The sequence below is a fragment of the Bubalus kerabau genome, chromosome 5 (genome assembly GCF_029407905.1).
Source record: "Bubalus kerabau isolate K-KA32 ecotype Philippines breed swamp buffalo chromosome 5, PCC_UOA_SB_1v2, whole genome shotgun sequence".
Lineage (NCBI taxonomy): Eukaryota > Metazoa > Chordata > Mammalia > Artiodactyla > Bovidae > Bubalus > Bubalus kerabau.
Window position 1 is genome coordinate 16,041,913 of NC_073628.1, and position 24,036 is coordinate 16,065,948.

The window sequence follows — 24,036 nt, forward strand, 5'->3', positions numbered from 1 at the left end:
GGAAGAGGCACTAAATGACCACCAAGGTAAAATAATGGGCAAGAGGACGGACGTTAGCCATGAGCATGTCTGTGATGAGGCGTGGTGGCCAGGAACGTGGGCATGCGTGGGCCCTTCAACATGGACGCCCACTCCCCAAGGCCGATTTCCACCACTGCCAACTGTTCAGCCTGCTGCTGCAAGAGATTCATGCTAAGATTCCACAGTGGCCCCATCCCTCAAGGAGACCAACCGGACACTTAATGGTGACTTGGCTACTGTCATAGTCTACCCTGCTACTCTAACAAAAATACCACAGACTGGCTGGCTTATACGCAGTAGGGGTTTATTTCTTGCAGTTCTGGAGGTAGGAGGTCCAAGACCGAAGCACAGGCAGATTTGGGGGTCTGGTGAGAATCCACTTCCTAGCTCAGAGATGCTGTCTTCTCCCTGGGTTCTCACTTGGCAGAAGGGGGCAAGGAACTCTCTGGGGGTCTCTTTTCTAAGAGCACGGATCCCATTCAGGCAGCTCCAATCCCAGGATCTAAGCACTTCCCAAAGGGCCCCCTCCTATTACCATCACACTGGGTGTTAGGATTTCAACAAAACAATTGGGAGGACATTTAAATAATTATTGCAGCTACATTTCCATCCTGAAAGAGCCTGGGTTTCATTTACATAGGAATTTTTTGTTGTTCGGTCACTAAGTCTTGTCTAACTCTGCGATCTCATGGACTGCAGCATGCCAGGCTTGCCTGTCCTTCACTATCTCCCGGTGTTTGCTCAAACTCATGTCCATCGAATGGGTGTTGCCATCCAACCATCTCATACCCTGTTGTCCCCTTCTCCTTCTGCTTCAATCTTTCCCGGCATTGGAGTCTTTTCCAATGAGTCAGCCTTTTGCATCAGGTGGCCAAAGTATTGGAGCTTCAACTTCAGCATCAGCCCTTCCAATGAATATTCAGGGTTGATTTCCTTTAGGACTGACTGGTTTGATCTCCTTGTAATCCAAGGGACTCTCAAGAGTCTCCTCCAGCACAGTAGCCCACCACCAACGCCCCCTCCGCCCCCGCCCCCGCCCCCCTCCGAATTCTGGAGGAAACACTCCTTGAACATACCTAGATAAACAGATCCACGAGGCCAAAGGGAAGCCTGTGAGTGACATGGAGTAGCATCAATCTGGTGCCCTTCAGGGAAGGACTTGCTGCGCTGGCGTGGGACAGGCAATCCCACTCTCAGCATCTCAGAGTGGACCTTGATGGATGCCGTGGCCTCATCTGAGGTCACATCTCACTGAGACAGTGCATGCTGGTGCCTCAGCCAGGGGGAGCCCACATGGGGTACCCTAATAGCACCCCTCGCTCCAGAGCGCCTGCCTCAGGACCCCTCCTTTCCCTCTGCCCATCCTGCTTTTGCCTCTTTCTTCCTCTGTGGCTGATCCCTAGTGGGCATCTTGCACCCCAGCTCAGCCTCACAGTCTGCCTCCAGAGACCCCAAGGGGGCACCACCCTCTGGCGCAAGCCTTTCTGACTCTGGCTTGGAAGCTCGGGGGGTCTCACATCCCGCTTCTCTTCTCAGCACTGAGATTCCATGGCCTGGGTTCTTCCTTTTCTGGTAGACTCTTCTCTGGTTCCTGCTCAGTTCTGAAACTCAGCGTGGAGAAAGCCTAAACTGGAAATCGAAAATCCCCCAGTAATCTCGAGCACACATCTGGTTGTTGGCCACAAATCCATTTCCTCTCTGAGATTGACTGGGGTCCTTTCGTGGAATTGTGATTCAATTCACTGTGGAAGTTTTCATCTCGTCTTTCTGGTACTGGAGCAGAAAATGGGAGAGAAACTTCTCTTCAAGACCAGCTGGATAAAAAGTAACCCCTTGTCAGGAAAGGGTAAAGGTACATGGTTGAAAATAACAGTTTTGAGAGAACAACAGTAATAAGTGTAGCAGAGCCAGTTATTGTGAGGTCTTAGAACAATTTGAGCACTTCTGCTGTCCTCTCCACAATCCCCACCCCTACACCCCTGTGACCAGTCCCCAGGCCTTTTCCTGGGGGCAGGGATGAACTGACCAGATGCATGGAGGCCCTGGCTTCTCCAGAAGTGACCTGAGCTCAGGACACAGGTCATTCTCTTCGAGGTGAACTATGACCAATAAAGGACCGGCATCGAGGAGATCGGAGCTGAAGCATCCAGTCTTTTTCTTCCCAATGGCTTATTCTTAAATGCGGTGGTTCTGGGTGGCCTCTTTGGATGTGACCTTTGGGATAAAGGCCCAGCAGTGTTTCCTCGTGAAGCTGTGGTCATCTTGTTAACATGTGACCTTGGACCTTCTGTTTGCTCTTCCTCCTTCTCTGTTTCTCTTCCCTCTCCCCTCATTCTTGTTTCTTGGCATTTTGCCTGTCCCCTCCCCTATGAGGGTTATCACATCAGCTTTGGCCCATGATCTGCTTCCCAGAGGACCCAGACCAGGACAGACCATTCCTATGTACTGAGTTCTTGGTGAGAGTCAGATACTCTTCTTAGTGCTGTGTACATATCAACTCCTTTCTCCCCCATGAGAGCGTGAAAAGTGGGTGCTGTTTTCATCTCCGCTGTGCAGATGGAGAAAGTGCAACGCAGGGTTTAAGTGACTTGCCCAGGGTCCGCATGCTAGTCAAGCTAAGAACTAAGATTTAGGTCAGCCATTCCTGCTCCTGGTTATGCTTTTGCCTCTTGAAGAATGGCCGCTGTCAGAGCATCAGCTGAGATGTTCCTGTTTCAAATATCACATGAACTGGCACCTTTAGAAAGTCTTCCCCGATAAGTGAAGAAGAATATTATATATTTCTGAAAGGAAAGTCTTTTGACACCCTCTGCATTGAAAGGCCACTGTTTATTGGGTGTCTGTGATTGTTGCAGCCTGGGTTCCGAAAATGAATCTAGCCACAGATTCAGTTGTTTACCTGATTTCTCATGGTTTGATTGTTGGTTGTCAATGCTGACCATGCATGGATGCTCCCAGCTAGCAGAGCCATTCTCTCTCCTCCTCTGGGTGTGCACCAATGACCAGGTGTTGATAAGCACCCTGTCCACTGATGCTCTAAATCACAATGACAGAGAGAAGCCTCTGGAGGACTGTGGTCTTGAGTGAGATCTTGGGGGAAAGGTGAACAGAAGCACTAGGCTTCTTCTGTGAATCTTTGCATCCTGTTCCCACAGGGGTGCATAGACACACTTGAAGTTCATGAATAGACTGAAATGTATAGACCTTTATGAAAAGGTCAGTGTCTGCATGTTTTCCTGGGAAGGAGTAAGGAGAGGACATACACATTTCATCAGGTTCTCAGAACCATTGCTATTAAGAACAAAGAAACCTGAGTTTCAAGCCTGGATTGCTCCTTTCTGTGAGGCCTCATGTGACTCATTTGCCAGCTGGGGTCTCAGTTTCCTCGCATGGAAACAGAACCCTAGTACTTCATAATGCCCACAGTCACAGGTAGTAAACACCATCCGTAGAGGAATGTCGTCTCCAGGACACCTGATCTGGGCAGGATGGAGGTCCTTCCTCTCTGGGAATCCAAGACTGAAGGGTGTGCAAGGGTGAGACTGGCAGTAGCCATGTGTGAGTGTGTTAGGTGTGGCTCATCCAGAGTTGAACTTCAGAAAGGATCTGAGTGTGAGTACATGTGGAGGTGAGCTAAGGGTGCAGTTGGGTGAGTGAACAGAGAGGGACTGAAGCCTACATGGCCTGTGGTAGTGAGAGTCTTGCTCCATGAGCAGCTTGGAGTCAGTTCCAAAGTGTAGCGCATGTCCCTGGGTTGTCAGCCCTGAGGGCCAAGCATGCAGCTAGGGGAAGCTCGGGGGCAGAGATACAGGTCTGCATGAAGGGGCCACCTGTGTGGACTAGCATGTAAGAGCCAGGAGCAAGCCTGGTGGGCATTGGAGGGGGGTGGCCACAGCAAACTGTGAGCTAGAGACAATCACTTGCATTATCCATATTGTATCCAAAGTCAGTTGTTCCCAAACATTCCTGCTAGAATCACCTGGAAGCCTGGAGAAAATGATCAGTTTCTAGGACCTGTATCGGGAGATTTTAATTCGGTGTGTCTAGGGCAAGATCTGATAATGAACATTTTCCGAAGGATCTCTAGATAATTCCAGTGATCAGTCAGTTTGGGAAATATACCATTTAACCCATTTGGGGACTTCCCTGGTGGTCCAGCGGCTAAGACTTCATGGTTCCAATTCAGGGGGACTGGGATCCACCCCTGGTCAGTGAACTATACCCTGCCTGCCCCAACTAAGACCTAGTGCAGCCTAAATAAATGAATAAAATATTTTTTCAAAATAATACAATAAAATAGAAGGTTCTTTATCTCTTTAAAAGAAATTAAAAAATTAAAATCCCATTTAATTTAGCTCAGGCTATCCTGTCCCATTGGAATTTTCTTCCCACCCACAGTTTGCTCCACATCAACACTCAAATGTCTCCTCTCTGTGCAACCTTCCAGGCCTTCCCCAGCCAGAAAGAAGTCGTTCCTTCCCTGTTTCCATCTAGAGTTCTTGCTTCTGTAAACCAGGGATTACATCATATTCCAATGACTTGCTTCAAATCTGTATTTTCTGCTCGAAGGTGAACTCTTCAAGTGAAGGATGTTGCTTTATCACTGTTTCTGCCGAAGAATTCGGTGAATGTGTGTCATGTCGCAAAAGGCCAGATGTACCAATGAAGAAATAATGGAAATGGGCGGAGGCAGACTCCTGGCTTCCAGAACACTGGGCTGGAACCAGTGGACAGATCCAGGGGAGGTATTTGGACCTTGCCCTTCCTCCCTGTCAACAGTCTTAGCTGTTGCAAAACATGGAAACACGAAAATTAAAAAACATTGCTTCTAGGATTGTTTTAGAATTTAGAAATCCCATTGGATTTAGAAATCCCTTTGGTCCAAAGAAAACAGGATTTGACACGAGTTTGGTTCCGTTCAGCATAACTCACTCTGTTCCCCTCGCTTTTACCTCTTTTCTCTTATTTCTGCAGGACCTTCATTGTTTCCCCGAGCAGTTAATTCCGGCTGAAGTGTTAATAATCGATTTCAGTTTCTGGAGTATTTTTATTTTAATGTGAATTCCCAGAGACCGACTGTTCTTTTAGACTCTATGTTGCTAATGGCAGAATGTAAGATCTTTACAACAGGCTGTGAGTGAAGGTATTTTTGGAAGCCTTTGTGTTCATCCTTGTGTTCCTGAAAACTCGTTCAAACTCAGACACAGCAAGCGCTCATCCCGCATTGGAGTATTCTAAGCATTCTATTAAGTGCTTTTGCGTTCCATGTATCACCCAATTGAATCTTCACAGCAACTCAGAGGTAGGAATTTTATTCTATACTTACACATGAGGAAACGGGGATCAGAGCGATCACATGAGTTGCCTGTGATCACACAGCATGTAAGTAAGCGACGGGCTGGAATTTAAATGCAGGTCTGTTTGACTTCATGCTCATGGCTCCTTTTCCATTAATTGGGCTTATAAGTGGTTTCAGCTCCAAAGTGGACCCTGACACAGAAGGAAAAGCCAGGACTCCATGGAGCAAGGCCTTCATTCTCCAAAGAACAAGGATATTGGGTCCATACGTCCCCAAAATTTTAGCCCCAGTGATGCATGAGTCTCCTGCTCCCAAGGAGAAATTAACTTCAGGGTTGTGATCCAGGAGCCACATCCCTGGCTGGGAAATCAGGGGTCTTGGTGCCAGGTTGCTTGACTTCCATGACTGTACGCTTTCTTGGTTGTTGAATTAGAGGCTTGTATGACACAACCGCCAAGGTTCCCCTCAGCTCGAATAGAAAATGAATATTCTTGTTTTGGAATGTGGAGTTCCTGTATATCCAAGGTCAAGGCCTCTGTTGAGTCTTTGCGTGCATGCTAAGTCACTTCAGGCATGTCTGACTCTTTGCATCCCCATGGACTGTAGCCCACCAGGCTTCTCCATCCATGGGATTCTCCAGGCAAGAATACTGGAGTGGGTTGCCATGGGGATCTTTCTGATGCAGGGGTCAAACCTGTGTCTCTTACGTCTCCTGCGTTGGCAGGTGGGCTCTTTACCACTAGTGCCACCTGTTGAGTCCTTAAGGCCCCCTTAGAAGAGGATGAAGAATCAGAAGTGTTGGGACCTCAAATCTCTGGTTTAAAAATCAACCTTTGGGAGGTAGGAGCCTCAATTATTATTTTATGACATATGAGGGAGATGAGTTAGCAGGTCTTAGAGCCCCCGTATGAACAAGTGTCCCCAGAATATACTTTAGAGGTCTAGCTGCCCACTCATGACAAATCCATGCCGATTAACCTAGTGGTTGCTTGCTCAGTGTTTGGAATGGGTCTTAAGCTGCCTTGGTTAATTGCTAAATAATTCATGACACTCTGGTCCTGCTATTGTTGCCTCAAACAGCTCTCGATTCTGCCCTTTGCTGCCACCCCCACCCCTCCCCTTGAGCTCCTGTATGAATTACAATTTGAGGGGGAAGACGTGAGGATGACAGTCCCCAGGGAACCCAGACAAACACAGTCATGGTTTCTATGGCACCCTCGAGACCCCAAACTGCCGAACCTCCCACATCTCTTATCCTAACATTTAGAGCTGCCTTGTAGTTCACCCGAGGACATGTTCCAGGAAAATCATCGAATATTTATTAGCGTTATTACATTTTCTCCTGCACCTTTCATCCCAGAGGATACCAAAATGCTTTGCTAACAAAATACCCAGGGAGATTTTTCCTATTTCTCAAATCAAGCTGTGGTTTCTTACTTTTTCCTCTCACACACCTCTCATGTTTGCCTTCTCTCCATCCATTTATACCTGAATTTTAATGACCCTTCGCTGCCTAACACATAACAATCTAATGTCTTAATCTGGTTCTCTTCATTTCCTGTGGTGTCTGAGACAAATCACCATAAACGTGATTGTGTATAATACACATTTGTTCTCTTAAGATTCTGGATTCAGAAATCTGGAATGCAGTTCATTGGGCCAAAACTAAGGTGCTGGCAGGCTGTGCTCCCTCCTAAGCTCCAAAGGAGACAGTCGTCTGCCTTCTCCACTCTTAAGGCTTGTGCTCCTTGCATTCCTTGGCTCGTGGCCTCTTCACTGTCTTCAAGGTCAGCAGCAGAGCATCTCTGGCCCTCTCTCTGGTCCCTCTTCACATTCTTTCTCTTCTACACTGAAACCTCCCTCAGCCTTCCTCTTTTAAGGACACTTGTGAACACATTTAGGGTCCACTTGTTTAACCCAAGATAATCTTATCACACCTGCAAGGTCACATTTGCCAATAAAGTAACGGGGTTCAGGGATGAGAGTTTCCATGTCTTTGGGACCATCTCCCAGCCTGCTGCACCTGTCAGTGAAGGCTCTTTCCACCTGACCAGTGTCACCATTGATTTCCTACCACTCCCCCCACAGACCATACACCTCAGCCCACTGGACTGCCCAGCTCTGTTCAAAAATTTGCATATTTCTCCTTTGGTGTCTTTGAAAGTATTAGTCGCTCAGTTGTGTCTGACTCAGTGCAACCCCATGGACTGTAGCCCACCAGAATCCTTTGTCCATGGGATTCTCCAGGCAAGAATACTAGAGTGGGTAGCCAATCCCTTCTCCAGGGGATCTTCCTGACCTAGGGATTGAACTTGGATCTCTTGCATTGCAGGTGGATTCTTTACTGTCTGAGTCACCAGGGAATGCCTAAGCAATCAAGGAACTTAAGACTTTGAGGAGACTGTACAAGCAAGTATTATTTCTGCAAAGTGAAAGAGAAGATATGGGTGTTGTAGGAGCACCCACCAGAGTGGAATTAATTCAGCAATTACAGCTTCTACGAAAAGGACAATCAGAACATTATTATTCATAACAAAGATCCACCTTCATTTGCATAGTGCCTTTTATGAGGTGTGACCATAATGTAATAGATTGATTTTTTTAAAAAAACAAACATAACAAATTATATTACAGGGAATCTCAGTGTCGGAAAGGATATTAAAGGCCATATTGTTCAACTCTCTTTCCAATGCAGCTGTTTCATCTACAACATGCCTGATATGTGTTTGAACATTCTGCAAAGAGTATTGTATTTCAAAAAAAGTCACCTTGAATATATATGTGTGTTGCTGCTGCTTCTAAGTCACTTCATTTGTGTCCGACTCTGTGTGACCCCAGAGATGGCAGCCCAACAGGCTCCCCCGTCCCTGGGATTCTCCAGGCAAGAACACTGGAGTGGGTTGCCATTTCCTTCTCCAATGCATGAAAGTGAAAAGTGAAAGTGAAGTCGCTCAGTCGTGTCCGACTCTTAGCGACCCCATGGACTGCAGCCCACCAGGCTCCTCTGTCCATGGGATTTTCCAGGCAAGAGTACTGGAGTGGGGTGCCATCGCCTTCTCTGATATGCACGTTAGAGAATGTAAAGGCAGGTTGGTGCCATATACATTTATCTGTCAATATATAAAATTTGTATATATATGAGAATGTAAGATGCTTTTCCTAAGATTCCATCATTTTCTGAATACAAAGGCCAGGTTAATTGTTTCTGATAAACGAGTCTTTATTTTTCTGGCCAAAAAGATGTGCATGGGTTTTCCTTTTTTTTTTTGAAATAAATACAAGCATCTGCTTCTGTGCACAGGCACCTTACCCTCTCCTGACACCTTGTCTGACTTTTCAGTTATGTGGACTGGTCTCTTCACAGATCCAAGACAGGGTGTCCTAGGACTTTGGTTTTTGCAACCAGAATCTGTATCAGGCAGCTTCATGGGGAAGCCTATTTTAATATAAGGCTGCATCTTATGATTTTCAGATGCTCTGATGGCTGTGAGAGCTCACCTGAGGTTTAATCTCCTGCACGACTCCTGTCCCTGCAGTAGGTGGCTTGCTGCAGGGTTGTGCCCTGTCCCCCGCCTGCATGTAGTACACTGAGCCCCCATCACCCATCATCTCATTAAGTAAATCTGCTCTGGCCTCAGGGGTGAAAGGGAGACTCTCACAGTCAGAGGGCCAGGATCACTATAAGTGTAGCGAACAAGAGATTTATTTTGGCCATCAGAGCTTACACAATTGGAAAGGAACTTGCAAAGAAAAGGTCAGAAAGGAAACTAGAGGGAGAGAAAATGAGCCAGCAACCAACCGGACAAGCTGAGAACACGTCTAGCCTGGGAACACAAGGGCGGGCTGGGGGACACTTTGCTCTACGAGGCTGCCCCTCTGGGTCCTCAGCAAGTGTCTGGTACTGAGCCCGAGTCTGTGGCTGGTGGGCAGGGTTGGCAGTGGAGAAGGAGGGTTGGGTGAGGAGTGGATGGAGCTACGAGACCTGTTGGGCGACTCATCACCACATCTGATTAGGGCGACCTTCAGAGTCTGTTAGTTACGGTATGACCTGCCTTCCAGATTTTGGGCAAATTCTTGTTTTGACCAATTCCAACTTGGAAATATAGAGAGAAGAGATTCTGGGGTGTTTTGGTTTAAGCCAACTGACACAGCAGTGTCCATCAGAGTCATTGCATTATGCTTGTCTCCTGCCACCTGCACTTACCAGCACGCATCCTTCCTTTCTTATGATGGAGTCTACCAATAAGAAACTAGCATAAATAATAATTACTTATTATTGGTATTCAGTTCAGTTAAGTCGCTCAGTCGTGTCCAACCTTTGCGACCCCATGAATTGCAGCACACCAGGCCTCCCTGTCCATCACCAGCCCTGGAGCTCACTCAGACTCATGTCCATCAAGTCAGTGATGCCATCCAGCCATCTCATCCTCTGTCGTCCCCTTCTCCTCCTGCCCCCAATCCCTCCCAGCATCAGAGTCTTTTCCAATGAGTCAACTCTTAGCATGAGGTGGCCAAAGTACTGGAGTTTCAGCTTTAGCATCAGTCCTTCCAAAGAAATCCCAGGGCTGATCTCCTTCAGAATGGACTGGTTGGATCTCCTTGCAGTCCAAGGGATTCTCAAGAGTCTTCTCCAACACCACAGTTCAAAAGCATCAATTCTTCAGCGCTCAGCCTTCTTCCCAGTCCAACTCTCACATCCATACATAACCACAGGAAAAACCATAGCCTTGACTAGACGGACCTTTGTTGGCAAAGTAATGTCTCTACTTTTCAATATGCTATCTAGGTTGGTATTATTGAAGTAAAATAGGCCCAGTTCTCATGAGTGATTCAACATGCTTTGAAATGTATATACACCTACGTAATCATCACCCCAGTGAAACCCTGTAAGCTTGGAAACCAGGTTTTGTGATTTCCTTGGTGGCTCAGATGGTAAAGAACCTACCTGCAATGCAGGAGACACAGCTTCGATCCGTGGGTTGGAAAAATCCCCCGGAGAAGGGAATGGCTGTCCACTTCAGTATTCTTGCCTGGAGATCCCATGGGCAGAGGAACCTAGCAGCCTACAGTCCATGGGGTTGCAGAGTTGGACACGACTGAGGTACTGACACTTTCACTTAACGTTGTAAAGGCTAATCTACCCCTCTTTTCTTCATATACATTTTCGAATCAACTTGTTAATGTCTATAAAATATCTGTTTGAAATTTTTATTGCTATTTCATTGACTCTATAGAAAATTTGGGGAGAATTGGCACTAACAATATTGACTCTTCGTATAATACACAAACAGCGTATATTTCTTCATTTATTTATATCTCTTTAATCTCAGCAATATTTTGTAGTTTTCAATGTAGATCTTCAGCACATCCTTTGCTAATTTATTCTTAAGTGTTGTACATCTCATGATGTTTTTGCAAATGATATTTTAAAACTTCATTATCCAAATGCTGTATACTGACACTGTGAACTTTGTATCCTGTGCCTTTTATTCACTTCTAAATTTTAATAGCTTTTTATTTAGGTGGCTTCTTTAGGATTTTTGACATAAACTCTCATAATACTTACGAATTTCTTTCAATTTTTTTTTGCTTTTTGTTTACTTTTCATTTCTCCTTGTGTTCTAGCTAGAACATCTAGTACAATAATGAATAGCAAGTTGAAAGAAACATTCTTACTCTTTTCCTGAAATACAGGGAAAAGAGTTCAGTATTTTACCATTAAGTGTGTTGTTAATCATAGGACTTTTTGTAGATGTGTTTATCAGATTAAGAAGTTCCCTTCTATTCCTACTTTGCTTAGTTTAAACCATGAATGGGTTTTGAGTTTTGACAAATGATTTTTAAATTTAAATGACTATGTATTGATATAATATATAATTCTTTCCTTTGCTTCATTAGTATGAAATATATGGATTGGTTTTTGAATGTTAAAACTACTTGTTTCCCTGGTATAATGGTATATATGACTCTACTTGGTCATAATTTGAAATTCTTGTGTATTGATGGGTTTGATTTGCTAATATTTTGGGAAGGATTTTTGTGTCTATGTTCAGGGGGGCTATTTGACCACAATTTTTCCTTACTTGAAATGTCTTTGGCCAGTTTTGAAATCAGGATTTTTCTGGCTTTGTGAACCAAATATAACATGGTCCTTTTTTTCATCTTCTGAGGGAGTTTGTGAATGATTTCATTATTTCTTAAGTATGTCATAGAATTACTGCCAAACTATCTGGGCTGTAAATTTTTGTTTTGGTCATGAATTTCACATTAAAAAAGCTAGATACAGGCTATTTTTATTTCCTATGCTTTTATGTCAGTTTTACAAGATTGTGTTTTCAAGGAATTTGTTCAGTTCATCTAAGTTGTTAAATTTATCAGCATAAAGTTGTTACAGTGTTCCTTATTTTCCTGTTTATAGGTCTGAGCAAATGTAGTGGTAATCCTCTTTCTATTTCTGATAGTGACGATTAGACTATTCTCTATTTTTTTGTATTGATCTTGTTCAGGTTTTCTCAATTTTATCAATCTTTCTAGGTATCTTTTTTCTGTTTCTTCAGTTAAAACTTATTTTGGGTTTAACATTCTCTTTTTTTCTAGCTTCTTATAATGGAAGCTGAGATCACTTATTTTAAAATTTATTTTGCATTTAATATAAGCATTTAACGTCACAATTCCACTCCTAGCACTGTTTTGGAGGAGTCACATAAATGTCGATATGTTGTGTGTGTTTTTACTATCATTCAATTCACAGTATTTTCTAACTTCTCTTATGAGTTGTACTTTGATCTATGGGTTATTTAGAAGCATGTCGCTTCATTTCCAAACACTGGATGATTTCTACATGTTTTGTTTTTATTAGTTCCTTATTTAGTTCTTTGTCAGAGAAACTATGTGTGAGATTTCAACCTTCTGAAATGTATTGAAACTTACTTTATGGTCCAATATGTGGTCTATATTGACACATATGTACATATACGCATATGTACATATATATGTACACTTAGTATACAGTTTTAGAGTTGTATTGTTCTAAAAATCTTAATTAGATCAGGGCAGTTTATAGTGTTGTACAAATCGCTGTACTTCCTTATTGATTTTCCCCCCTAGTTTTTCTAACAATTTCAGATTGAGAGGTTTTAAAATCTCTATGTATTTTTCTACTTCTCCCTTTACTTCTGTCATTTCCTGCTTTGTGTATTTTGACGCTCTATTGTTACAAGCACCGACAGAATTGTTCTATCTTCCGCAAGAATTGATCTCTTTTATCATTGTGATAGTTCTCTTTTTGTCTCTGGTAATATTCCTTGTCAAAATATCTGTTTGCCTGTTATCAGAATAGCTACGCAAGGCCTCTTAGGCTTACTCCTTATATGATTTATCTTATACCATTCTTACTCTTTCAGTGCATTAGGGCCTTTATATTTAAGCAGCATCTCTTATAGACAAAATATTATTGAGTCTTGTTTTTCACCCAGCCTGAAAATCTCTTCCCTTAATTGGAGTGTGTGACCATCTTGCTTTTAGTGCAATTATTGATGATTTTGGACTTAATCTACCATCTTGCTCTTTATTTTCCACATTTCACCTTTCTATTTTGCTTCTCAGTGTTTCCTTCCCTGTCTTCTTTCAATTTGTCCGATGTTTACGAATTCAGTTTCATTTATTCTGTTGGCTTTTTAGCCATGCCTCCTTGTATATTTTCAGAGTTGTTCTAGGAATGAACTTCTCAGTCTACTTAAAGTTAATATTGCACCTCATTACATGTCTTATAAGGGTTCTGTTTACCTTCATCTTTTCTGCTATTGTTTTCACTTATTTTACTTTTAAATGTGTTAAAACAAGAAAATAATTGTTTTATTTTTGCTTTGAAAAGTCAAAGCCAGGGCTTCCCTTGTGGCTCAGTGGTAAAGAATCTGCCTGCCAATGCAGAAGACACAGGTTCCATCCCTGGGTCAGGAAGATCCCACATGCCATGGAGCACCCAAGCCCGTGTGCCACAGCTACTGAGCCTGGGCTCTAGAGCCCAGGAACTGCAACTGCTGAGCCCATGTGCCACAACTACGGAAGCCCACACACCCTAGAGCGCATGCTCCACAAGACAAGCCACCGCAGCAAGAAGCCTGAGCACCACAGGAAGACGAGCCCCGCTTGCAGCAACTAGAGAAACCCTGCCCGCAGCAACAAAGCCCAGCACAGCCAAAACTAAATAGAAAAAGTTTTAAAAAAAGTCAAGGCTATTGATAAACACATTAAGAGAAGGAAAAATAATGTTATTTCTATTGATCTGGATATGTATCTATTCCTAGGCTCTTCATTCCTTCTTGTACATCAGAAGTTCCATTCTTCAGTCTGAAGATCTTTATAGCATCTTGTAGTGAAGTCTGCTAAACATGAATTCTTTTAGTTTCTACTCACCTAAAAATATGTTTCTTTCACTTTTATTTTAAAGGTTATTTTTCTAAATATAAAAATTTAGGTTATTTTTGGAGTTTGGTTTTGCTTTCTTTTTCATTAAGTACTTTATAGAACTTGCTCTTTTGTGTTCTGGCTTCCAGTGTTTGTGATGGGAAATCAGTCACTTGCATCATTGTTCTTCTGTCTATAATGTATTTTTTGCTGGCTTTTAAAACATTTTCTATTTATACTTGAACTTTGGCAATTTAAATATGATGTACTTATGTTTTTGCTATTGTTTTTAAATTTTACATGTGTTCACTGGCCTTGGGTTTGAAGGACAGAATTCTTGGTTTATTTGGGAAGTTTTGGTAATTATTTCTTTAATATTTTTATTCTCCATGTTTTTCTTCTTCTGGAAATAAACTGCGTGTATATTACAACACTTGTGACCATTTCGCAGAATATGGATTGTATATTATTTTTAAAAAAGTCCTTTTCTCTGTGGTCTTCAGTTTGGATCTGCAGCGTGTTAGTCTCTCAGTCTTGTCTGACACTCTGCGACCTCGTGTACCGAAGCCTGCCAGGCTCCTCTGTCTATGGAATTCTCCAGGCAAGAGTACTGGAGTGGGTAGTCACTCCCTTCTCCAGAGGATCTTTCCAACCCAGGGACTGAACGCAGGTCTCCCACATCACAGGCACACTCTTTACTACCTGAGTCATAAATACGAATCTGTCAAAGCTCACTGACCCTTTCGTATGAAATCTCTGATCTGTTCTTAAATCCCTTCAATATATGTCTCTTCAGATATTGCAGTCAAGTGTTAGAATTTCCATGTAGTTCTTTTAAATCTCTCTTTAAACTTTTCTATATTTACTTAGGTTATATGTATATTATCTTTAAACATATTTATGAATAGCCATTTTAAAGTCCCTGTCTACAAATTCTAACACGTGGGTCATCTTAGGGTCTGTTTCTATTGACTACCACTGTAGCATTCTGGGTTTCTTTGTCCTTCACTATCTGCTAGATTTGCTCAAACTCATGTCCATTGAGTCGGTGATGCCATCCAACCATCGCATCCTCTGTTGCCCACTTCTTCTCCTGCACTCAATCTTTACCAGCATCAGGGTTTTTGCCAATAAGTTGGCTCTTCACATCAGGTGGCCAAATTATTGGAGCTTCAGCTTCAGCATCAGTCCTTCAAATGAATATTTATTTAGGGTTTATTCGCTTTAGGATTGACTGGTTTGATTTCCTTGCTGTCCAAAAGACTCTTAAGAGTCTTCTCCAGCACCGCAGCTCAAAAGCATTGATTCTAGTTTCTTATCGTTTGCTGGACTTTATTGGTGACACATTGTAAGGAGTCTGGATTTTGCTCGACTTTTAAAAACAAAGTTGAATTTTATTCTAGTAAGTAGTTAAATTATTGGTGAGTCTTTTGGTCCTGCTAGGATTATTTTTTCTTTTCTTTATTAGGGTGGACCCAATTCAGTTTTGTCTTTAGTTCTAAGGTGTGTCTCCTATTTTAGAGCATGGCTTTTACTCTTAAGGTATGATGTTTCTGATGTCTCAGTGGAACACCTAAGTTTCTCAGTGAGGTATCTTTACTATCTCTTAGAATTGTGTGACTCTTGTATCTCCACTCACCTTCCTCTGCCAGAGAACCCACTCTCTGCTAGGTCTTGGGGATGACCCCTTTCGAGGTCACCCTTCTGTGTATCTCCCTTCTCTCCTTTATCTTGCCCTGTAAATTTGAGGAGCACCACTTTTCCTGAACACTGATCTCTGTTTTCAGAGAGCTCTGCTTGAACTCCATTTCCCTGTGCTGTTGTCTGAAAAGCATTCCTCACCAGAGGGTATATGCAAATGAGAAGCTCACTGCGCATGTCTTCCTTCGCTCTAGGATCATGGTTCTGTGCTTCCTGCTGTCCAATGCCTATAAAGAGTTTCCTTGTACATTTTACTCAGCTGTATAGTTGTGTACAATGGGAAGCTAAAACTGAAAGTCTCAAAACTGGTTCAAATTCTTGTGAATATTCATATAGCTTTTCTTTCTTTTTCTCTTTCCATCTCATTCTCTTTCTCTACTCTGCCTTCCTTCCTTCCTCCCCCCTTTCTTTCTTTTCATCCTCCCTTCTTCTGCCATTAAGATGATAATATCAGCCACTGTCAGAAGTTACTTACTTTTCCATTGCTTGAAATGCTTTCAGCAAATACATCCTCTGAATGTTGATAACATTCATTATTTTCCTGGATCTCTCTACACATGAGAGGTGGTGACCATTTTCATTGGAAACTTCTTGTTCAGCAGACAGTATGCAATGGAGCTGTGTAGTAAGTTTCTCTGAAGTCATTTGTTTGAGGAGCTAAAGTTTCCAGTTGCCCATTGACTGAATCACAGGGACAGATAAGGTGGACTAAAGAAATAATAAATGTTGGAAGATAAATTACCACCCTAATGAGTCCCTGAATAATTTAATATTTAAAAAAACTTTAAAACTCACCTCTAAAGACAGTGAGGTTAGGGTTGTTACTTTGATTTTCAGCAACTACAAGGGGATCTGATTGGATAATTAGGGTAGAAAATTCCATTCTCTTTTAGATAGCAGTCCATAAGGTAGCTGGTGAGATGCAATAGATCTCACAGATTCTACATATATTTTAACCCATTTGCCCCTAGATTTGGGCCATTTATATTTCAATTGCCTCTAGGTTCTTCTAAAGTTTTTGGTTTAACCTATTATAGGTGCTAAGTCCCTTTTTTTGGCATAGGTCACCAATGGACAAACGCAACAATTATAATAGTATCTGCTTATTAGAGAAGAAAATTTTATGTTCAGAAATCTGGGGTGTTATAGACCAAATTCTGAAACTAGATTGTACTTTTGGTTCAGCTATATAAACCTCATGTGAAAAAAAAATACTGAAAGCACTTCGTCTGTTTCTCTGTTATGTTTCATCACATTTCATCTTGTATTGTGTTTTAATGTAACAGAGCTTACTTATCTGTTTGTTTTTCATCTGTTTTCCACGTTATTATCTAAGGTCCATTAGAACAGAATACTTGTGGGTTTTATCCATTGCTGTCTTTTCAGAGTTTAAAATAGCAAACAGTAGGTTCTTGGTAAACATTTTTTTCCCATGTGTATTTCATCTTGTCTTTCTAGACTACAAATCCTTACCCATCTCCAACATTTGTTTGCTTGTGGAACAATTAATAAGGATTTAAGGATTTGATAAATGAATAAAATCTCTGAAGATTTCAGTTAATGTCATTAAATATTCAGGTTGAAAGAGGGCTTGAATACCTAGCAGTGAAAAAGAGGCCAAATCCAGAGCCTGGAAGAGAACGAGGCATGCTTGATTTTTGTGAAGATGTCTTCCTGCCTATGGCCAGCAGCTACAAAATCTCATTTGGTACTTTCTACAGAGACACTGATTTCAGATGGAGTTGTGTTGAATTATGGAGGTCAGGGCCTGGAAGTAGGATTGCATAGTCTTTTCTTGGCTGTTTTGCTGTCTTTGCACAGAATGACCTTGGAGAATCATAGCCTCTTTGTGCTGCTCTGTCCCTATGGAGATGAGCGCTTTCTTCCCCCTTCCCGCTTAAGTGTTTTTAGCCTCAAGAATTTGCCAGAATGCTTAGATACCAAGGTGACAGACATCAGAGACAATGTGACAGCAAAATAACTTGTTGGAAAGACATAGAGAAATGGAGTGCACTCCTAGAGAGATGAGGAGCACGGAGTCTGGAATAATTTAGTGAAAATTTTGGAGGTCCTTTTATGCATTTGATAGGTAGACAGTTTGGTCCTGATTCAGCCTGGAGTGTAGCCAGCACCAAGGGAATGAGGTAGTTCTAGTGAGCAGTGAGCTGTATAGTCCCATGGGGGTCTTGGGGCTTGAATGGCAGGAAGTGAAGCCAGAAAGAATTAGAGCTGAAGGTGCTACCTGTCTCCCCTATCACAACTGGCCTGCTGGGGCGATTGCTGCTCCAGCTCTAAGGAACTCCTCTAAAGATCCCATGTATTTCAAGGTCCCACAAATCACGAGTTGCTCTTCCAGCTCAACCTTCCACTGTTACATGTTTGTTATAATGGGAAGTAATACTGTGGACAAACAGGAGACAGAGCCTTTTATTTACCTGGTGTTTGGCTTGTTTGTTACTTGGGGGTAGGAGGCAGCTGGGAACTATCAGGTAGAGCTAATGATGAGGATGAGGAAGTGCGTGGGGAAGAGATGGGGGAGAGTAAAAATCCATCTTTATTTTGCTGGTGTCTTCATTTGCAGCCACATCACGAGAGAGGTACTGAGAGCAACCGAAGTTGCCATAACAACTAATAAACTATAATTAGTCAAAGGAGCAGGTAGAGTCAAGATTACCAGAAAGAAAAAAAGAAGAGAAGAAAGAGAGGGAGAGAAAGGAAGGATGGAAGAGAGAGAGAGAGAGGGAGGGAGGAAGGAAGGAATGTAAGAAAAGAAAGTAAGTTTTCAGTGCACATTGATGTGGATATAAAAGTGTGTTTTAGAACATAGTGAAGAATAGCATAGGATAACGAATGAAAACATGGAAGAGGAGAAGAAGAAAATGATAATATTTTGTATAAGGGTATGTATTTAAAAATTTTGAAAAAGGAGAGAAAGTTCTAAAAGTGACAGTTGATTTGAGATAGTAAATCAGAGGATCTCTCTCTCTCTCTCTCTCTCTCTCTCTCTCTCTCACACACACACACACACACGCACGCACACACAAAACACACATGTATACCCTCCAGGGGAGAAGCAGTTTGGGATCATCATGCAAGGCCAGACTGACTTAGGTGATTCTCATGATTGGAATCACTCATGATTTCCAAGAGTGCCTTTCCATAACTGAACAGATGCATTGCATGTGCAGCTGCTTTGTGCCCCCATGGGTCAGTACCTTTTCATGACTGCCCCTCCACATCACAGACCACAGTCTCTATCACTTCCACTGCCCTCCCTCCCAGCTTCCTGCAGAATGGTGCCAGTGAGGAGTGACAGGAATGATACTTGAATGGGAGGCAGCAGGCATGCCAGGTCATCTCCTTCAAAGCCTGGGATGCCAGGTCTCATTAGATTATGCTAAGTCACTTCAGTCGTGTCTGACTCTTTGCAACCCTATAGACTGTAGCCCTCCAGGCTCCTCTGTCCGTGGAATTTTCCAGGCAAGAATACTGGAGTGGGTTGCCATTCCTTCCTCCAGGGGATCTTCCTGATCCAGGGATCGAACCTGCAGATCTTACCTCTCCTGCATTGGCAGGTGGGCTCTTATACTAGTGCCACCTGGGAAGCCCTCATGAGGTTAATGGGTTTATTCATTCAATAGACACTTTTTGAGTCCAAAATCCCAACTACCAGTTGGGCGTGAGGTGCTGGGGCATGAGACACATAAGATTTGTGACCACAGGGATGTCGAAGTTGGTTTGGGTCTATAACTGAAAGTGAGGTTTAGGGAGTAGGGCAGGGAAGGGACCTCGTGGTCTCTGAACCCTATTCACAAGCTCTGCTGGGAATCAGAGGAGCCACACCATGGTGGGCACCCCAGAGCAGGAGAGAAGAGAAGCTGCGGAGAAAGAGCAGTGGACATATGCCCACGTCTGCAACTCCCACCTTGGGCGAATGACGCTCCGGTTCCTTTTGCTGCTGACTTGAGCCCACCTTCTCCCTCTTGAGCAGGGAGCATCCTGGCTGCCTCAGTGGACCTGACAACCATGTCTCTGAGAAGAATGAGGCTGATGAAGTGTATCTGTGTCTGTTTTCAGTTGGAAACATTAGCAAACTCAACTACAAAAGGCCACCTCGCTGAACAAAAAACTTGCAATGTGCAAAGTACAATAGAAATCTCCTGGCTGCAAACACAAGTGTTTTTGGCTGCCAAGACAGAGGGACCTTGCAGAAGATAGAGCATGAAAGGGATTCTGCACAAAACAAAAGTCAGAACACAATGGTGTATATTTCAGGCACATGAAAAGATGTGTGGCAGCCATACTAAAGAGGCATGATTTTTCTACAGAGCTCGGGCAGGGGGAGAGCAGAAACCCAATCAGACAATAAAATTGTGCAGAGAAACAGATCAGGTCCTGTGGAGGGAAAGGGGAAAAAGGCCTATTTTTATGAATTAATCTCTAGTTGGTTTTCATAAGTTGTTCAGAAACAAGCCAGCATATGAATAATGCATACTGTACACAGCCCCCAAAACACTGAGCTAGCTTCAGTGGAGATTGTGAAAATGAAGGGATTTGGAGAAATATCTTTGAATAAAAGGACCAGAGAGAAGGCATCTGAAGGTGGAGTTGTGAGAAGCGGTGGGCAACAGACATCCCGGGGGCAAAGATGTTCCTTTCTTACTTCCCTAATTAGGTTTCAGATTCTTGGAGAGCTGGGAGAACCTTTTCATCTCTTACAAATCTGTCTTTTTCCCTCCAGGTTGCATAACACAATACTTTGCACATAGCAGATGCTCAAAATAGTAGTAGACATATTAATTCAATGTTAAAGTGGTGATGAATTTGGCTGGTTACTAGGTTAGTAATTATTGTATCACTGGTATGGAAACAGAAGGAAGAAATCTATATTCTTGGGACTAACATTAATACAGGTGAGGAACCTTTTAGTTGCCTGAATGAGTCAGTGAGTGAAGTCGCTCAGTCGTGTCTGACTCTTTGTGACCCCGTGGACTATAGCCCCCCAGGCTCCTCCATCCATGGGATTCCCCAGGCAAGAATACTAGAGTGGGTTGCCATTTTCTTCTCCTTAGTTGCCTAGATGGATAAATAAACCCAGGGATGGTGGGCCTCCAGTGATGTTTTATATGGTAGTGCAATCCATTGATAGTCCAATCAGTCCCAGAGTGGCATACTTGCTTTATCTAAAGCCTGCAATAGTGAGCTGAAGTTAGAGGTCTTGATAGGTGCTTCTACAGAACAATATCCTCAAAGAAGCTCTGTGGAAAAAGGATTCCATGGTCAATTAGGCATAGGAAGTGCTGCTTTCTATATGCCCTTCATTATCATTTAAAAGGCTTAGAGAAATCCTACAGTAAATTGCCCTGTTGAACCTTGTTTAATCCAATGCTTTCCAAACTAAGTTGACCATGGAAGGTTTTCTTTTTCTTTATTTCCTTCTCTTTTTTAAAAAAAACACCCATTAGCATCTTTCAGAACTAGTTTTCCATGAAGTGAACATTGAGGAATTCTGATTTGGGGGAGCATTAAGAAACAGGGCATTTACCAAGTTTTCTGTTTTCTGTGAATGGAGGTGGGACTGGAAAGGGTAACTTACACAGGGATCCTTCTTCCAAGGAGATGTAGTAGAGGAGACAGACTATCAACTATACACCTTGTGTCCATAGAGTTCTTTGACTTGAACCATAAGCTGTGCTCTTTGTAAAGCACACCATGGTTATAATTTCATCATCCAGTAGCATTTCCTCACTCTATCCCTGACTCCCTAGGGTTCCAACCACTGTGCGTTCTTTACCTGGATAATCGTCTCCATCCTCAACCCAAGTATCTTGGACCCCTGACCACGGCCACTGTGATGTGTGCAGCAGTGACCATCAATGGCCACAAGTCATTGCCACTCAGAGCCTCAGAACACTGTTGCAGTTACTCCTGGGCTATTCTGATTGGCCAACACCACAGCTGCTCAGAAAAGTGGTACCAGGCATTGTTCACTCTTCCAAGGATGCATGGGGCTGCTCCTGGTGACTCTGGCTGCTGAAGCTCTCTGTAAACAGGTCATATGGACCCTGTTGTCCAGCTGTTTTCATAGTAACACTTCTCACGGCATGAGACCCATGCTCTTGAGTATCTACCAGCAAGAGACTGGTAATGGACTTCTCTTAAATGGACCTGCTCTCATTGTCCTAATGTCAAGAATTTTCTCTCCCGTCTCAGTGACAGAGGACTGAGCCCAGGGAGCACCTGGAGGACCTCTGTGATGATGAATTTTCAGCCTGTGGTGCTATCTGATCACTGTCTTGCACTGTATGCCCCCTCTACCCACCAGGTCCTAGACCTTGTGGTCTTGGGGACCACTCATTGCTTCCTCCGGTGTGAAGCAGGACTGACCTATTCATGGAGATGGCAGCTCCTGCTTCTCCCCTTGGAGGTGCATAGTCAGGGGAGGGGTCTGCTTGTTCTGTGAAAGTTAGTTACTTGTGTTTCTGCCCCAATCATTCACCGTCTCCCATCTTTTAGCCCACGTACACCTGCTCTGCGCTTCCATCTTATGCCTTTGGTGTCATCATAAGACTATAGCAGAGTCTCAAGGTTAGTCCTAGATTCACCAGTTTTGCTGCCAATTAGGGGACTCTATTTGTCACCCTGCTTATTTAACTTCTATGCAGAGTACATCACATGAAACACTGGGCTGGATGAAGCACAAGCTGGAATCAAGATTGCTGGGAGAAATATCAATAACCTCAGATATGCAGATGACACCAGCCTTATGGCAGAAAGTGAAGAGGAGCTAAAGAGCCTCTTGATGAAAGTGAAAGAGGAGAGTGAAAAAGTTGGCTTAAAGCTCAACATTCAGAAAACGAAGATCATGGCATCTGGTCCCATCACTTCATGGGAAATAGATGGGGAAACAGTGGAAACAGTGACAGACTTTACTTTTTGGGGGCTCCAAAATTACTGCAGATGGTGATTGCAGCCATGAAATTAAAAGACACTTACTCCTTGGAAGGAAAGTTATGACCAACCTAGACAGCATATTAAAAAGTAGAGACATTACTTTGCCAACAAATGTCTGTCTAGTCAAGGCTGTGGTTTTTCCTGTGGTCATGTATGGATGTGAGAGTTGGACTATAAAGAAAGCTGAGCACCAAAGAATTGATGCTTTTGAACTGTGGTGTTGGAGAAGACTCTTGAGAGTCCCTTGGACTGCAAGGAAATCCAACCAGTCCATCCTAGAGGAGATCAGTCCTGGGTGTTCATTAGAAGGACTGATGTTGAAGCTGAAACTCCAATACTTTGGCCACCTGATGCGAAGAACTGACTCATTTGAAAAGACCTTGATGCTTGGAAAGGTTGAAGGCAGGAGAAGGGGATGACAGAGGATGAGATGGTTGGATGGCATCATTGACTCAATGGACATGAGTTTGGGTAGACTCCGGGAGTTGGTGATGGATAGGGTGGCCTGGCGTGCTGCAGTCCATGGGGTCACAAAGAGTCGGACATGACTGAGTGACTGAACTGAACTGAGGGGAATCTGGTTGGGTTAGCCAGACAGCATATTAAAAAGCAGAGACATTGCTTTGCCTACAAATGTCCATATGTCAAAGCTATGGTTTTTCCAATAGTCAATAATGGATGTGAGAGTTGGACAGTAAAAAAGGCTGGGCCCCAAAGAATTGATGCATTCAAACTGAGGTGCTGGAGAAGATTCTTGATCAAGAAGATCAAAGCAGTCCATCCTAAAGGGAAACAACCTTGAATATCCATTGGAAGGACTGATGCTGAAGTTGAAGCTCAAATACTTTGGCCACCTGATGCAAATTGCTGACTCATTGGAAAAGACCCTGATGCTGGGAAAAATTGAAGGCAGGAGGAGAAGGGGACTACAGAGGATGAGATAGTTGGATGGCATCACCAACTCAATGGACATGAGTTTGACAAACTCCCAGAGATGGTGAAGGACAGGGAAGTCTGGCATGCTGCAGTCCATGGGGTCGAAAAGAGTCAGATACGACTGAGCAGCTGAACAACAAAGGGGACTCTGGGTAGGTTAGCCATCTTGAGCCTCTAATTCTTCCGCTGGAAAGTGAGCATGATGCTGTTTACTCTCGATAATAAAATAATTTAATAAGCCACTGCATGAAAGAGATCTTGGTATATGTCAGGCACTTAACGATGACTAGCATCCTCACTTACAATTTTCTTCAAGGTCAGTGCTGTCCAGTAGAATTCTCTCTGATGATGGAAATGTTTTCTGTCTGTGCTGCCTGGCGTGGAAGCTGTGGGCTGCATGTGGCCAGGTAGCACTTGAAATGTTGCCAGTGTGACTGAGGAACTGAAATTTTAACTTGATTTAGTTTTATTAATTTAAATAGCCACAGAAGGCTAGCAGCTACTGTGCTGAATGACATAGCTCTCTATAAATTAGTTAACTAGCAGTGTTTAATACTCAGGATGTTCCAAAGATGAACTAGAATTCAGTCTGGGGGATCAGAGGCCAAAGCTTTTGGCTGTACAGCCTCCCTAGATTTCTCCATGGACTTGATGCTGTCATGAGCAAAGAGAGTTCTAGAAATATGGCCAAGACAGCTGCCACGCCTCTCTGCCCTGAG

The 24,036-nt window shown here is 43.2% G+C and overlaps 1 long non-coding RNA gene across 1 annotated transcript in view; it reads left to right on the forward strand.

The window, feature by feature from the left end:
• The window catches only part of LOC129653674 (uncharacterized), a 28,047-nt gene extending 19,949 nt beyond the window's left edge, over positions 1–8,098 (forward strand). Inside the window, exon 3 of the long non-coding RNA XR_008715191.1 lies at positions 7,653–8,098. This is a non-coding gene — a long non-coding RNA (uncharacterized LOC129653674). The remainder of the gene's footprint in view (positions 1–7,652) is intronic.
• The last annotated feature ends 15,938 nt before the right edge of the window (positions 8,099–24,036 follow it).